Raw genomic sequence first — 17,877 nt, forward strand, 5'->3', positions numbered from 1 at the left:
TCTGAAAAACAAACTGAGGGTTCTAGAGGGGAGGGGGGTGGGAGGATGGGTTAGCCTGGTGGTGGGTATTGAGGAGGGCACATTCTGCATGGAGCACTGGGTGTTATGCACAAACAATGAATCATGGAACACTACATCTAAAACTAATGATGTAATGTATGGGGATTAACATAAGAATAAAAAAATAAAATAAAATAAATATAAAAAAAAAGACATTCTCAGGTGATCAAGATAGAAACCATTATTTCTTAAGTACACTTCAGCTCTTGAGAATAAGCTGCGTGTTCATGTAGTAAAGGTACAAACATTTTTGCAGAAGTTTGTCCAGCTGTCACAGAGCAATCTGTTCCACTTGCAGCCGTGACGGAATACTAGGTTCCTGCTCAAAGCTGAGCCCGTCACCATGACTAATTGCGCTAGGCCACGGACATGAACTTTTTTAATGGCTTATCAAAACCTGTTTCGCTTTTTAACTTCTCTCCTCAGTCTTTATATAGGTATGACACGAGTGAGTGTGGGAAATTCCCTTGTATTAGTAGCTAAGTGAAAACTTGACAGACTGTGCCTGAAAATGCTGTTATTTGATGCTGTAGTGTATGTCTGTATATGTATGGTTTTAAATTTATAACATTTGTTTAGTTTGCAAACTTATTTATAATCACTCTTCAGACAGTATATTCATTTGCAGAGTCTCATAGCTCTATGGAAGGTGTTTGGCCTTGCCTGGGTGTGTTTGTTTTTATTTCAAACATTTTTAAAACTAGGATCCCTAAGAAAGATTTTTCCCCAGAATACAATGAAGGCCATTAACCATTATTAATAATAACTCCATGCCAGAAATTACAGCTGAGGAGTGATAGGTGGTACTTAACATGTATCATTTATGATTTACACTAGGAAGTATTTAGAAGAACATGATGGAAACAGGGAACACTAGTTCATCTGATAAGAGGAGAAAGTTTTGCCTTTATATTTTGGGTATCTTTATTTTTAAATGCAATGACATAACCGTGCCAAATTCATGTGATCCAGGCAAGAATAAAATAACATTTTTGGGGTCTAGAATTAGACTCTTCATTTAGATTCATTGAGAAGTATTTATTGAACAAATACTATGTTCCAGGAGCTGTGTTAGGCTCTTAGAATTTAGTCATGATAAAAAGGATATTATGCCTCTTTCATGAAGTTTATAGATAAACAATAAATAGGTGAACTCTCAAGTACACAATTATGATAAGTATATGAAAGATTCTGGGTTTGTAGAGGAGAGTTCCACATCTACCTGAGTAGATTAGTCTTATAGCTTAAAGATGAAATTTGATAGGTTTCGGTGTCCTAGAGTTCATGTTTTCTTATGTTCTTAAAATATTCACAGATTCCTAGGATTGGTTGTGATTGTCCTAGGGTCTTCCTACCAGTGGGCAACGCACGATGAGAACCCTCTTCCTCTTACAACAGAGCGACTTCCGTGTGTTACTTTCCAGGTTTATTCACACTACACTTTGTCACTGGGTTTGGCCTGAGTGCTTACGTCTTAGGAGAAATGTCATATGTCCCCCTCCCTGTAATTATACCCAACATTTTCTCATAAGTCTTATTTTCAAACTGTCAAATCTTGTGACTCTTTTTTTGACCTTCTTTAAATACTTTAAATCCACATGAGATTGTGAATTAACACACTGTATTCTGGTATGCTTCTAGGACTTTCTCTTCCTTGGCAATACTGCTTGCCTTAAGTTAAGCTAGTTAGCATCACCTTCTTGAGATCTAATTTAATCTAAGTAATCACCATAGTCTTTCTAGCTAATTGCATATATGCTTCATTCAGTTTTGCCGCCTGTACACTTACTGGTCAGAGTTTGGGCTTCTTTTCTCAGAATCCATGCCCTACACATTTCTGATTACCTACTTTTTGTTAAGAAACATGCTCACCAGGAGCAATGGTGAATTTCTTCCAGAGTTAGAGTGCCTTGTTGTACAACTTCTAGTCTTTGCACAAGGGCAGAACAGGTGCATTGGTATTTTAATGTGCCTGTTAGGTAACAGATTTTCTGCAGTATGTATAACTATTCTTTGCTCTTGCCTTTCCTTTTTATGTTTCCATTCCAGTCCTTCACGGAACCCATTTGTGTGATCTGGGCAGTTCAGCTTCAAGTACTGGTTAAGAGCCCTGGTTCCAGGGGCAGATAGTCCTGGGATTGAATCTGAGCTCTCTGACTTATGGCATTTATTACCTTGGGGAAGCTATTTCACCCTGCTATGCTTGGTCCTATCTTTTCTAAAATGAGGATAATTAAGGCACCTGCTTTACAGGACAGGCATGAGGACTAAATTAAATACTATGTGTAACATACTGGCGCAGACTAAGCGCTCAGTAAGTGGTGGCCATCTAATACTCATTGGGCCCAGTTTCAGTCCTCGTCCTCTCACTAATTCATTGTGTAACATCACCTCCCCTACCCCCCCCCCCAAAATGCTATTGACCTCTCATTTCAGAAACAAAGAGTAATCTTGTTTCTGGATAGACAGGCATAGCTTATTTCTTTTACAAGAGAGATGCTACACCCAGGTAGAAATGCTGTCACAGCTGAGGTCCTCGTGCTGTGTTACCTGTCTTAGAGGCAGCCCAGTGTCTTGGGTAGCACTCATGCTTTAGTTTAGAGCCTCAGGCCTGGGTCACACGCCTATGCCTAGCTGGGTGACCTTGTGGATGTTATTCCAGGCTTAGCCTTACTTTCCCATTTGACACTGGCGAGAATACTGCCTACCTCATAAAGCTTTGTGAGGACTGAATGAGGTCATATGTATTAAACACACCAGCATGTTTCCTAGTGCGTCAAAGGGACTGGTTTTCTCCTGCTGCCCCTGCGCCTGTATGGTCATCTCGGAAACTCTTGTCCTTGTCACAGAAGGAAGAGAGCTATTTGCCATCCTGTGTGTGAGGACAGGGAAAGATGAAAAAGGCATCATCCCACCCCAGTCCTACCAAATGCAGCAAACTTGGTTTTTCAGTGCTTCATTAAGGAACTTCTGTGTAAACCACATACCTGATGTTTATAACATTGACCCCACAGTTAAAGGGCTCCATTCAGAATTTTCAAATAGAATATCATCCTGTTTAGTTTAATATTGCAGTTTTAGAATTCCCCCTGGTTTATATCCCCCAATATCACTTTTGTGACTGACTGGCTGGAGATGGAAGATGGGATGACAACACATTCTCCTGAAGTTACCAAGTTTCCTTCTAACTGTCTAACATTGAGCTATTCTCCCTTGGAAACACACTTGAGGGGTACCTGGGTGGCTCATTCAGTTGAGCATCTTGACTCTTGATTTCAGCTTGGGTCATTATCTCAGGGTTGTGAGAGCGAGCCCACGTCGGGCTCTGCACTGGGCATGGAGCCTGCTTAAGATTCTCCCTCTCCCACTGCCCTCCCCCCCCCCCCAAAAAATTAAAAATTAAAATAAAAAAATAAACACACTTGTATTGGTCTTTATGTTTTGAAACTACACCATGGCATGGCGAGAGGTGGTAGAGGCAACATGACAAGGAATTGTCTTTGGACTAAAGTACTCGGTACACTACCTGGCGTGTATTAGGTTCTCAGTAAGTATTGACTGATAGTTATCTGTAAACCTCAGTTTTTCTTACCTATGAAATGGCTCTGGTTCTATTAAGTTGATTGTGTTTTGAAAATAAATGTATAGTGGTGTTACTATGCTTTTTCTTCTTAAGGAGAAGAGCTGCCCAGATAGGTATGTTGAATTTTTTGAGTCCAGTTTTAGTACCTAGGCCAAAAATACCTAGTACTTCCCTAAATGTTTCAAATATACTTTCAAAGTTAGTTTGTTCAAATCAGGAGCTAAACAAGGTCCAAACATTGCATTTGATTGATAAGGCTCTTAAGTCTTTCTCTCTTTAAAATTTTTAATACTTTATAATTTAAGGTAGTATATATCCTGAAAATTACATAAACTGTAAGTGTACAGCTTGATGGATGGGTCACAAATTAAACTGCTCCTTTTAACTACTCAGACCAAGAAATAAGCCCTTGCCAGTTCCTCTGCGGCGCCCTCTTCTTGGGGCCTTGGGGCCTTCCAGGCACTGACAGCCTTTCTCCTCCCCTACTCCCTCACCCTCTACCCCCTAACCATCTTCACTTGGGTCACAACCCTGAGATCAAGACCTGAGCTGCTATCAAGAGTCAGGTGCTTTAACTGACAGACCCACCCAGGCGTTCAGTTGACTTTTAACATCATAAATTAGTTTTGCCCTTTTTTGAACTTAATAGAAATGAAATCATACAGTACATATTCTTTTTTTTTTTTTTTAAGTTTATTTAAGTAAGCTCTACACCCAGCATGGGGCTGGAACTCACAACCTCAAGATTCTTTTGACTGAGGGCGCCTGGGTGGCTCAGAGGGTTAAGCGTCTGCCTTCAGCTCAGGTCATGATCCCAGGGTCCTGGGATCGAGTCTCTCATTGGGCTCCCTGCTCAGTGGGGAGCCTGCTTCTCCCTCTCCCTCTGCTGCTCCCCATATTGTGCTCTCTCTTTCTCTCTCTCTCTCTCTGAAAATAAATAAAATATTAAAAAAAAAAAAGATTCTTTTGACTGAGTCAGCCCAGCACCCCAGTGCACATTCTTTTATGTCTGGCTTTTTTTAACTCATCATCACTGTGTATAATTTAATGTGGTATAAATGCATTCCTTTTCATTGCTATATGATATTCCATTGTAAGACTAGCAATTTATTCATTCTACTAGTGATATTTGGATTATTGCCATATTTTCCCCTTATTGCAAATAATGCCTTTTGAACATTTATATATATATATATATATAGATAAGATTTTCTTGATTTATTTGAGATAGAGCATGAGCAGGGGCAAGGGGCAGAGGGAGAGGAAGAAGCAGACTCCCCATTGAGCAAGGAGTCCGATGGAGGGGCTCAATCCCAGGACCCTGGGACCATGACCTGAGCCGAAGGCAGACACTTAACCAGCTGAGCCACCCAGGTGCCCCCGAACATTGTTTTACATGGTTCTCGGTGTATATATAAAACAAGGCCATTTTCATTGGGTTTATGCCTAGGAGCAGAATATCTGGGTAATAGGGCATGCATATATGTTCCACTTTGGTAGATACTCTCAGCATTTATCCAAAATGTACAGTGGCTGTACCAGTCCATATTCTCACCAACACTTCATATTGTTAGTCTTTAATTTTGATCATTCTGGTAGATGTGTAGAGGTATGTTGTGGTTCTGATTTGCATTTCCCTGATGATTTATGGGGTTGAGTATCTTTTCATTTGTTTGTGTGCTATTGTCTATTTCTTTATTGGGTTGTCTGCCTTTTTCTTACTGATTTGCAGCAGTTCTGTGTTCTGAATACAAGTTCTTTGTTGTGTATATTGCTGATATCTTCTAAACTACGGCTTGTTTTTCTGCTCTCTCGGTGATGTTTTTGACAAACTTTAATGTAGTCAAATTTATTAATCTTATTTTTTATAGTTAGGACTTCTGTGTCCTTATACTCTGAAACTGATGTCAGTGTTTTTGTGAAAATGTGTGCTCATAGAATAATGATTCTGATTTTCAGGGGTGCACATCAGCTGGGTCTAAAATATTGTGTATTTTTGTATTAATGAGCCTAGTTTTCTAATATGGCAATAAAACTAAAAATACCAAAAAAAAAAAAAAATCCAGGAAAGTTTTAAGCAATGGGAGTAACATTTTGGAATGATAAGGTTACCACTTCAGTCATTGAATAAAGCCTGATCTTTCTATAAATCTAAAAATATTAGAAAGTATAGTAACGGTTAACATTTTTTTAGAACATTTTTCATGGGCCAAGCAGTGTGCTAAGCACTTGATTTTTGTCAGCTCACTTTTAATCCTTATAATAGCCCAGTACTTAGAAATATTACCAATTTCATAGATGTGCAAAGAGGAACTGGGTAGATAAAACTTTCCCCAGGTCTCTCAAGTCTCGGGTATGCCAGAAAACTGTGAGGCCTACCACCACTGCATGCCAAACCACCCCCAATTTAGTGGTATAGAACAGCTGCAGTTTTATTAAGCTCAGGGATTCAGGAAGAGCACTGTAGAAATGGCTTGTCTGTGTTCCATTGGGCCTGGGGCCTTAGCAGCGCAGACTTAAAGGCTGGAGTTGACTCCATCTGAGGGCTCCCTCACCAGTCTAGTGGTTGATGCTGGCTGTTGGCTGGGGCCTCGGCCAGGGCTCTCAGCTGGAACACGTGCACGATTTCTCCATGAGGACATCCCAGCTGTGGTAGTGCCCCAAAGTGAATGAATGCTCAGATTACAAGTAGGCAAGCACTGTATTACCTTTTATGACCTACCCACAGACCATCACTTCCACCAGTTATAGACTTCTTCAGTCTCTCTTAATCTGAAGGCATGTTGAAGTTCAGTCAGTTTTCTTGGCTTGGGGAAAAACTCAAGTCTTTTAAGGAAACATAGCAGATAGTTTAATTTGAAGGAAAACAATATGTTTTGTTTTAAAGGGTTGGACCAAAGGAGTTTGTTTTTCACAGTGGTATAAAGACTTCTTGGGTTCTTCACAAAATTTGGCCACTTCTCTGAACCTTCGTTATTCCTTTGAAAACATAGGAAACAAATGTGGTAAGACAAACCCTACTGCAGAATTTTTTTATCGAAATCTTTTTGTGCATATTCAAATCCTACTCATATCACTTCAAATCTTGTAGAACATCCAGGTTCTGCTTTCTTCTGCCTAATCCCTCAAGGCAGTTGTTCCTAATTGAATCAGACCTGGAGTGAGGTCCAAGTAGAATCCAAGACCAGGGAAATAGGGTGTTTGAACCACATTCTTATTTTCCTGGGGTTCTGGGACTAAAGTAACTGACCCACGAGCAATAGAAGAAAGCCTATAGAAAAATTCAGTCTTTGGTTTTTTAGCCAGATCGTGAGAAGCATTGGGTTTTCTTATGTGTGTTTTTTCTTTTTTTTAAGATTTTTTATTTATTTATTTAACAGAATTAGAGAGCACAAGTAGGTGGAGTGGCAGGCAGAGGGAGAGGGAGAAGCAGGCTCCCCGCTGAGGAAGGAGGCCGATGCGGTGCTCGATCCCAGGACCCTGGGATCATGACCTGAGCCGAAGGCAGCCCCTTAACCAACTGAGCGACCCAGGCACCCCGATGATGTGTGTTTTTTTCTACACCAGGCAGTTAACTCAATTCTCAGCAGATACTGACTAGGTGAGGGGTCCTACAAATTGAATCTTGGAGATAGCATCAGATCCCACTGGTTAAGGGTTAAGACTGTCCCCACTTCCACGTTGTCACCTGTGCTCCTAACCAACTGACCATAAATCAGAGGTTTGCTAGACCAGCTCACAAAACTCAGGAAACCAGTTTACTTACATTTACCAGTTTTGTTTTTTTTTTTAAGATTTTATTTATTTATTTGCAAAAGAGAGAATGAGAGAGCACGAGAGGGAAGAGAGTCAGAGGGAGAAGCAGACTCCCTGCTGAGCAGGGAGCCTGATGTGGGACTCGATCCCAGGACTCCAGGATCACGACCTGAGCCGAAGGCAGTCGCTTAACCAACTGAGCCACCTAGGCGCCCACATTTACCAGTTTATTTTGAAGCCTATTATAAAGGATACAGATGAGCAGCCAGATGAGGAGGTTCACAGAGGGGCAGAACTTCCGTGCCCTCTCTGGGTACCACTCTCCCAGCACTTTCACGTGGTCACCAACCCGGAAGCTCTCAGAACATCCTTTTGGGTTTTTATAGAGTCTTCATTACACAGTCAGGATTGGTTCGATCTCCAGCCCCTCTCCCCAGGAAGGAGAGACTGAAAGTTCCAAACTTCCAGTCCCATGGTTGGTTCCTCTGGCAGCCAGCCCCCATCCTTAGGTTACTTGGAAAGGTTCAGAAGGTCGCCTCATTAACATAACAAAAGACACAGTGGGGGTGCCTGGGGGGCTCAGTCAAGCCTCTGCCTTGGGATCAAGCCTTCTTGGCGGGGAGCCTGCTTCTCCTTCCCCCTCTGCCTGCCTGTCTGCCTACTTGTGATCGATCTCTCTGTCAAATAAGTAAATAAAATCTTAAAAAAATAATAAAAATGTCAGCATCTAATATTGTTATAGGAAATACCATAAGACACAAAACATTGTCCAACTTTAAAAAAAAAAAAGACGGTGATCGCTCTCCTCACTTAGGAAATTCCAAGGGTTTTGGAGCTCTGTGCCAGGAATGGGGACAAAGACCAAATATGTATTTCTTATAAGAAATAACAGTGTCATGGGTTTCTCCATTGGCTTTCTTTTGGTTGCCAAAATAGCTTTCTTGCAATGGGAAGAAATCTCATTTTTCATACAGATATGGATGTGACTTTAATGGTTGACAGAGAAATAGGGTTCATTCTGGTATTCCAAAGCTTTGGTCCAGCTTTATTCAGAGGCTACACCAGCAATTGATCTGTTAGGGTGTTCGCTTCTTTCCTCATGTCGCACGTATACTTTGCCTTAATAGATGTGAATAATTGAAGTACCAAATGGGATTATTATCAGAGCATCAGGCTGGTCCACTAAAAAAGCAAAACAAAATTGTGATAAGTGATGTCATGTAAATGTGCTCCTGCTATTCTTGTGTCAATAGGGTTTTGTTTTGGGTTTTATTCTTTTTTTTTTTTTTCTCTTCTCCCAGTATATACGGGGTAATTGGAAATAGGGATGTTGATAGTCTGCTGGTAACATGGTTAGAAATGATCTGTTAGACATAGATAGCCCTCTGTTTCAAAACATATTTTTTATGCTTTTTCGAGATACTACATGTATTTTGGTCAGGTTGGTATAGGGTCACCCATTCATTTTCTGACTCGTGGCATTTATACTATGAAGATTAATAAAGGGAAGCTTCACTAGAGTGGAGTTGCAGGTTCATCAGGGGGAGCTCTCACGCCCTACCACTCATTGTCAGTTGCAGACCCCAGCAGGAAGAGAAGCACACTCTCTCAGGGAAAAAAAAATCTCATAGAGATTTACTGACCTTGCAGATGGATACTACTTTACTATCCCAGCAGGAGGAAGAAAGGCTAACCTCCTCACCACCACTCCCAGCCCCCAACAGCACAGGCAGTGAGAGATGGTCACAGCTCAGCCAATGAGAAGCCACTATGTTTCCAGCTCCCAGTTTACCCCAATGGATTTTTTGTTTATAACAGCCTTCCTAACTTCCTGCTTTCCTCTGTAAAAGGGCATCCCTATCCTTTGTTCAGGAGACTTGGTTTTGCCAAAGTTCCTTTGCCCTGGATTGCAGTTCTCTGTTACTCCCAGATAAACCCATTTTTTTTCCTGATAAATAACTGGCAGCTTTACTTTTTTTGGGTTAACAATACCTTCATGGGGGCGCCTGGGTGGCTCAGTCTCTGCCTTCAGCTCAGGTCAAGCTGAAGGATCGAGCCCCCCATCAGGCTCCCTGCTCAGCGGGAAGCCTGCTTCTCCCTCTCCCATTCCCCCTGCTTGTGTTCCCTCTCTGTCTCTCTCTCTGTCAAATAAATAAAATCTTAAAAAAACAAAAAAACAATACCCTCATGAAAGAAGATAGACAATAAGTAAACATAATTTCAGAAAATAAGTGTATAGTAAGCAAAGTGAATAAAACAAGATGATAGTATAATAATAGTTCACTCTCATTTTTGTAAACTAAGAGAATTTTGCTCCATGGAGTTGTGTAGGGAGAATGCAGAAGGAATGGAAAGTGGGAGAGTAGTGATTTAGCTAAAGGAAACCTGTTCTAATAAAAGCAGGTAGTATAGGTACATTATTTTGAAGTTGACGTTCTCCTATAGTATCCCTCTCCTCTAATCAGTTGAAAATTGTTGTAATAATATTTACCGATTAACCAATATTTTCCCACTTTTTTCATATTTAGATCTTTCTATGAATATTTACCATTGTGCATGTCCCTTCAGAATAACCTTCCTGCTGACCTAAGGTGGATGCTCCTAGGATTAGGGCTTGGTTATTCCATACACTGCTCTTGCTTTCTGTGTCTCTCTTCCTCTCTTAGAGAAGATTTTAAGGACTTCATATTAAAAGAAATTGAAGGGGCACCTGGATGGCTCCAGTGGGTTAAGCGTCCAACTCTTGATTTAGGCTTAGGTTATGATTTCAGGGTCTCGAGCTCTGCATCGGGCTCTGCACTGGGTGTGGAGCCTGCTTGGGATTCTCTCTCTCCCTTTCCATCAACCTCCCGCCCCCCCCCCCCACATAAGCGCACTCTCTCAGGGAAAAAAAAAAAAAGATTTCCATAGTAAAAAATTTTGTTTAAATGGATACTGAATTTCTTTAGATTAAGTTTCAGCAACAACAGTGAAAATATGACTTCTTCTTTGATCCTTTCAAATGGTGAGTGATAATAATAAATTTCCTAATACTGAATTCTCTGTATTCCTAAAATAAGCCTCCCTTCGTCATGGTATATTATTCTTTTAATGCACTGTGGGAATCTCTTTGCCAGCATTTTATTCAGGATAATCTGCATTGATATCCGTAACTGAGATTTGGTATGTAGTTTTTTTTTCAGTTGCCCTTGCCAAGTTTCAGTATCAGTGTGATTCTGACTTTGTAAAAAGACTTTGAACAACTTTTTTAAAAACTTTCTGGAACTTGAAGGCACAACTAATTTGAATACAAAGAAACTGGCTATTTTCTATTGACTTTAGACATTGGACCTGGTAGTCCTTTGAAAAGAATATTGATATTTCATTTCTTTTCCTAATTTCTACTCTAAGTATCTTCTAAAAGAGTGAATGTATACTGGTGCAAACATTAGAGTTTATGGGCAGTATTCTCAGTGACTTTTTGCATCAAAAGCCTTAAGTGCCTAAAATTCTTAATATATGACTGTCAACCTTTTTTAATAGTCTTTATTTTTTAAAGCAGTTTGGGATCACTGTAATATTGAGGAGAAGTACAGACTTCCCATATACTCCCGGTCCCACACATTTATAGCCTCTTCCATTATCAGCATTCTCCACAGGAGTCATATTTTTCATTACAACTGATGAACCTGCAATGACAAATCACTATCATCCAAAGACCATAGTTTACATTAGGGTTCACTCTTGGTGCTGTACATTCTGTGTGTTTTGAACAAATTTATAATGACATGTATCCACCATTATAGTAATACAGTGTCAAGCAGAATAGTTTCACAGCCCTAAAAATCCCCTGTGCTCCACCTCTTTGTCGTCCCCCCCCCCACACACACACACACTCCAAACTCCTAGTGACCACTGATCTCTTAACTGATTCCATAGTTGTATAGTGTCACTTCTTCAACTTTGTTCTCCTTCAGTATGTGTTGGCTATTCTAGATCTTTTGCCTAGCCATATAAACTTGAGAGGCAAAAACAACAAAATAACTTGCTGGGATTTTTATTTGGATCACATTGAATATATAGATCAAGTTGGGAAGAACTGACATGTTGATGATATTGAGTCCTCCTATCCATGACTATAGAGTATCTCTCCATCTATTTAGATCTTTGATTTCTTTATCAGAGTTTTGTAGTTGTCCTCATAGAGATTTTATACATATTTTGTTAAAATTAAGTATTTCATTTGGGAGGTGCTAATGTAAATGGTATTGTGTTTTTAATTTCAAATACCACCTGTTCATTACAGGAATATAGAAAAGTGATTGACTTTTATGTATATTAACCTTGTATCCTGCAGTCTTGCTATAATTGCTTATTAGTTCCAGGAGTTTTTTGGTCCATTCTTTTGGATTCTCTATATAGACCATAATGTCATCTTCAAAGACAGTTTTTTTTTTCTTTCCCAGTCTGTTATCTTTTATTTCTTTTTCTTGCCATATTACATTAGCTAGGACTTCAAGTACAGTGTTGAAAAGGAGTGGTGAGAGGGGACATCCATCTCTTGTTCCTAAACTTAGCAGGAAAGCTTCTAGTTTCTCACTGAGTATGGTGTTAGCTGTATGTTTACTGTAGATATTCTTTATCCATTTGAAGAGGTTCCTAGTTTGCTGAAGGTTTTTATCATGAATGAGTGTTGGATTTTGTAAAATGCTTTTTCAGCATCTATTAATAGGATCTTATAATTTTCCTTTACCTGTTAATGAAGTCTATTACATTGATTTTCGAATACTGAACCAGGCTTGTGTACCTGGGATAAATCTCACTTGGTTGTGGTATAGAATTTCTTTTATACATTGTTGGATTCAATTTACTAATATTTTGTTGAGGAACTTTTGCATCTGCATTCATGAGAGGTATTAGACTATAGTTTTCTTTGTTTTTTTCTTGTAACGTCTTTGTCTGGTTTGGGTATTAGAGTAATGCCGGCCTCACAGAATGAGTTAAGAAGTATTCCTTCTTCTTCTATCTTCTGAAAGAAATTGTAGAGAATTGGTATAATTTCTTTCTAAATGTTTGATAGAATTCACCAGTGAACCCATCTGGACACAGTGCTTTCTTTTTTTGAAGGGTTATTAATTATTGATTTAATTTCTTTTTTTTTTTTCGTTTTATATTATTTTTTTAAGTAGGCTCCATGCCCAATGTGGGACTTGAACTCATGACCCTGAGATTAAGAGTCACATGCTCTACCAACCGGGCCAGCCAGGCACTCCACAAATTATTAATTTAATCTCTTTAATAGATACAGGGCCTCTTCAAATTGTCTTTCTTATGTGAGTTTTGGCAGATTGTGTCTTTCAAGGAAAGGTCTGTTTCACCTAGGTTATCAAATTTATGAACATAGAGTTGTTCATATTATTCCTTGATTACCCTTTAATGTCTGTAAGATCTGTGGTGATATCCTCTCTTTCATATCTGATATTAATCACTTGTGTCCTCTCTTACCCTGTTAAGTAGCCTGGTTACTTACTGGCTTTTTGATCTTTTCAAAGAACCAGCTCTTGGTTTTGTTGTATTCTCTATTGATTTCCTGATTTCAGTTTCACTGATTTCTGCTCTAATTTTATTGTTTTTTTCCTATTTATTTGGATTTAATATGCTCGGGGTTTTTTTTCTAGTTTCTGAAGGTGAAAACTTAGATGATTGATTTTAGATTTTTCTTTTTTTCTAATATATGCATTCAGTGCTGTCAATTTCCCAAGCACTGCTTTTGCTGGATTCCACACATTTTGATAAATTGCTTTTTCAGTAGTTCAAAATACTATAAAATTTTTCTTCACATTTCTCCTTTGTGTTATTTATAAGTGTGTTGTTTAATCTCCAAATATTTTGAGATTTTCCACTCTTTTTGTTATTCTACCTTAATCCCATTGTGGTTTGAGAGCAGACATTGCATGATTTCTCTTCTGTTAAATTTGTCAGGTGTTATGGCCAAAAATGTGATCTGTCTTGGTGAATATTCCATGTGAGTTTGAGAATCTGTATTCTGCTGTTGTTGGGTGAAGTAATCTATAGGTGTCAGTTATATCCAGCTGATTGATGGTGGTATTGAGTTCAATTATGTCTGCTGGATCTATTTATGATATAGAGGTGCTTAAGTTTTCAAGTACAATAGTGGATTCATCTCTTCCTCCTTGCAGTTCTGTCAGTTTTTGCCTCATACAGTTTTTTGGGGTTTTTTTTTGGTATAATAAAATGTTTATTTAATCCTTTTAAATCTGCAATCTAAGTTTAACCATTCAGTTACTTATGTCCTCATCAACTCAGATCAATGGTAAAATTCAAGAATGCATACAGACTTTTGATATTAATAAGGCAAATGTGGACTCTAGCAGGGATCTGTTGTTTTTAGCTGCCCACCATCCACTATTCTTATAATTGCACCTGAGTTCCTGTGGTGAACTGCCTGCTCTCCTACTATGGGTCCACGAGGTACACATCTAGTAATCAAGAGTAGTACTTTTCTGTCCTGGTTCACAAATGTGTAATCCCAGGCAGACCAAAGACAATGAGGTCCTGGACTTAGCCGGAACTATTACACAAGAAGCTCTCATTCCCAGGGGATCAGAAAGCTGGCAGAACATCAGTCTGGAGCTCCTGGTGGCCATCATTTTGCCCGAGAATGAAGTGAACTGAACCCCTCAAAAACAGGTTTTAGAGAGAAGTTTAAAATTACAACTGGGGCACCAGATCTTAAGGCTCAAAACAATAGGGTTTTATCATTGTCAGATTATGATGTTATAACACCATCTCTGAAAATAAATACACACTTATCCCAGAGTCTCCGAAATCATTTTAGAATCTAACCTCTCTCTAGGAAGTAGGAAAATGAAAGCATTTTTAGTAGTCTGACAAAAGCTGTCCATTATTCTCGACATTAAAAATTGAATGCAATGATTTAAAGAAAAGTAACACATTAGGGCGCCTGGGTGGCTCAGTTGGTTAGGTGACTGCCTTCGGCTCAGGTCACGATCCTGGAGTCCCGGGATCGAGTCCCGCATCGGGTTCCCTGCTCGGCAGGGAGTCTGCTTCGTCCTCTGACCCTATCCCCTCTCAGGTGTTCTCTCTCTCTCATTCCCTCTCTCTCAAATAAAAAAAAAAATCTTAAAAAAAATAAAAAAAAAAAGAAAAGTAACACATTATTGTTTACCTAATATGTTCAGAATCATGTGGTTTCTAGTGATTAGAATTTCATCATGCTTGGAAAGGAACAGAAGACGGTGGCTGAGAAGCACATCCCCTCATAAAAGACACCTAAACACTATGCTTAGGATGACTAATATTAAGGATTTGAACATAATACAGTTTTCCTCAAAGGAAACAATCTTAGTTTCTAAAGAGCGTTGACTTCTGACATCTCGATTCCTGATTTCAGTGGCTGCACACTGTGTACCTCTCCGTCACACTTAGGACCAGTAAAGTACATGTCAGATAAGAAACTACTCTTCACGCAGTAGTAACAGAAGATACGCTTAAATCCTATGGTGTGAGGCATGGTGGGCCACTCTCCACACAGAGAACACTGTTTGCCGCTGGTGGCTAATGTATTGTCACTATTAGGAGCACCAGGAAGAGGAATACACCATGAAGACAACTTAGCTTTCAACTTCTGGATATTAATAAGTGGTAAGAGCAGAATCAGGAACTCAGCAAAACCATGCCAGAGAAGTTCCCTATTCATACACCCAGAGCCAACTTCACGTATGTTTTGGGTCTTGCAAAATACAGAACGAATGCCTAGGAGACGTTCTGTCAAAGTTGCAGACTTGCCCCTCTGAAGGAAAATCAGGAAATTAATCAGCCCACCTAATTTCAAAAGTCCAACTATGATATTCACACACTGCCTGGCTTTCCCAAATGATGCCAAATGACAGTTTCGAAACAGGTCATAGCAGCGCTCTTCCAGCCACGTCCCGCCAGTCGTACACACAGCATACCACAGCTTCTGATTCTTACTCAGCTTTGGGGAAAAATCATTTTTGTACAAAACGATTGTCCCACGGTGGCATTTTTAGAGTAGACGGTGAATCGCCACAAGAAAAGCCACAAGAACGCTTTCACCTCTGGTTCAAAGTGGGCTAACAGCCCTGGCTTAAATCCATGAAAGCACTGAGAAAACTGGGACCAAACTAGCTGCTCCAGGGCCTTGTTCAGTTCAAGTGCATCCAACTGCCTTATTCTTAGCACTCTGTCCTTTTCGTGTTCTCTTCTCTGGAAGCCATGTCTTCTTTGAAAGTCTCTTTTTTCCCCTTCCTACAGCTCCCTCAAAATTTCACAGCTTAGAGCTATGGCAGGGGAGATTTTTGCTGCAAGTTCTGTGAAATCCTTGCCTCATACTAGCCAGGAGCTTATTGACAGGCAGTTAAGGAGCGAGAGGTCTTAGGAGTCTGGGAAACGCCCCTGTTCCACATAACTTTCTGAGACATTCTCTGGGAAGCTTGGTTTCTCCCAACAGAACCTGGATTACCCATGCCTCATACAGTTTTATCCTTTGTTGTTTGGCACATCATACTAACGACCGTCTGTCTTAGAGAATTGACCCCCCTTTATCATTATGTAATGCCCCTCTTTTTCCTTGATCACTTTTTTTTATTCTGAAGTCTGCCTTGTCTAAAATGAATATAGTATTCTTTCTTTCAATAGTATTAGTGTGGTATATGTATGTCCATCCATCTACTTTTCACCTCTATGTGTATTTAAAATGGGTTTCTTATGGACAACATGTGGTTGATTCTTGTTTTTAATCCACTCCCAACAACCTCTGTCTTTTAATTGGTGTTGTTAGACCACTGATGTTCAAAATTATTGTTGATAACATTGAATGTATCTGCCATATTTGTTACTATTTTCTATTTGTTGCCCTTGTTCCTGTTTTTTTTCTTTTGCTTTTTTTCTGCCGTTTGTGTTTTTGATTGAAGATATGGTATGATTTCATTGTCTTTCCTTTCTTAGCATATCAGTTACACTTCTTTTTTTACTTTTTAGTAGTGGTTTCCCTAGACTTTGGAATATACATTTATAACTAATCCAGATCCACGTAGATAACATTATACCAACTTCATGGGTAGTACAAGTACCTTATAATAAAATAATCCTAATTCTTCTCTCCCATCCCTTGTATCATTTCTGTCATTAATTTCATTTATACATAAGGGTGTGTGTGTGTGTGTACACACATATACGTAAGCATATGCTATTATTTTGAACAAATTGTTATTAGATCAACTAAGAATAAGAAAAGTGGAAGGTTTTTTAAATCTCCTATGCCTTCTCTGATGCTCTTTCTTTCCGTATGTACATCCAGGTTTCTGGCCTGTATCATTTTCCTTCTTTCTGAGGAACTTTTTTAACATTTCTTGCAAGACTATCTCTTGCTGGTTTGCTGGCTACAGAATTCTAGGTTGGTTGTTTTTTTCCTCAATACTTGAAATATTTCGCTCCATTCTCATTTGCCTGGTTTTTGAGAAGTCAGATATAATTCTTACCTTCACTCTTTTATAGGTAAAGTATCTTTATAGATAAAGTATCTAAAGTAACTAACAAAATAGTTAACCGGCATGATCCCAAGTTTATAAATATATGTTATTTTAAGATTGGTAAGCACACATCAAAATGATAATATTGGTTACATCTAGTGGTTAAGCTATAAGTGATTTTTGTTTTCTTTGTATATTTTTGTTTATTTCTAATTTCCTACAGTGAATTTTTGAAATCAGGAAATAAGTTATTTATAGAAATAAAGCAGTTCAGGGGCGCCTAAGTGGCTCAGTCAGTTAAGCATCCGACTCTTGATTTCAGCTCAGGTCATGATCTCAGGGTCATGAGATCATCGAGCCCCACATTGGGCTCTCCACACTCAGCGGGGAGTCTGCTTGGATTCTCCCTCTCCCTCAGCCCCCCACCCCCACCCTACAAGCTCTCTCACTCTCTCTCTAAAATAAATAAGTCTTAAAAAAAAAAAAAAGGAAAGAGAGCAGTTCATTCAGCACCCAAATCTTGGTTTCTAATACCAATAAAAAGAACAAGAGAAATGGCTTAGAGAAATGATTGATCTCTATGGGTAGATAAGTAAGCCTGGAGCATCTTGTGGTGCCAGAAAGTAAGGGAAGTGCTCAACAAACAAAACAATAGGAGTATATCAACAGAACATGGGAGCCATTTGGAGGAGCCCTCAGTGATTTCAGCAATAGAATAAATAGTGCAGTATTGAATTATATCCCGGAGTATAAAATATCCAGCAGTCCATACTGACATTAATGACTGAATAAATAAATGGATGAGAATAGAGAAAGCTCCTGTGCAAAATTCCCGATGATTTATATAGATACTCTGCTGTCAGGAGGTGGACTATAATTCCCACTCCTTAAGTGAAGTACAGGCTGCACGTTGTGACTTTCTTCCGAAGTGTGCAGTGTGGAAAGGGGATAAGAAAGCATAAC

At 39.3% G+C, this 17,877-nt stretch overlaps 1 protein-coding gene and 1 pseudogene across 4 annotated transcripts in view; one reads left to right on the plus strand and one right to left on the minus strand.

Annotated features, from left to right (window-relative positions):
- ZNF507 (zinc finger protein 507) overlaps positions 1-17,877 on the plus strand; it is a 42,252-nt gene that overhangs the window by 15,854 nt on the left and 8,521 nt on the right. The gene's annotated exons all lie outside the window — the stretch shown is intronic.
- LOC102746985 (peroxisome biogenesis factor 2-like) lies at positions 14,574-15,660 on the minus strand (annotated as a pseudogene).

This window comes from Leptonychotes weddellii, chromosome 16 (genome assembly GCF_054177405.1).
Source record: "Leptonychotes weddellii isolate Sample4059 chromosome 16, ASM5417740v2, whole genome shotgun sequence".
In the NCBI taxonomy this organism is placed as follows: Eukaryota; Metazoa; Chordata; class Mammalia; order Carnivora; family Phocidae; genus Leptonychotes; species Leptonychotes weddellii.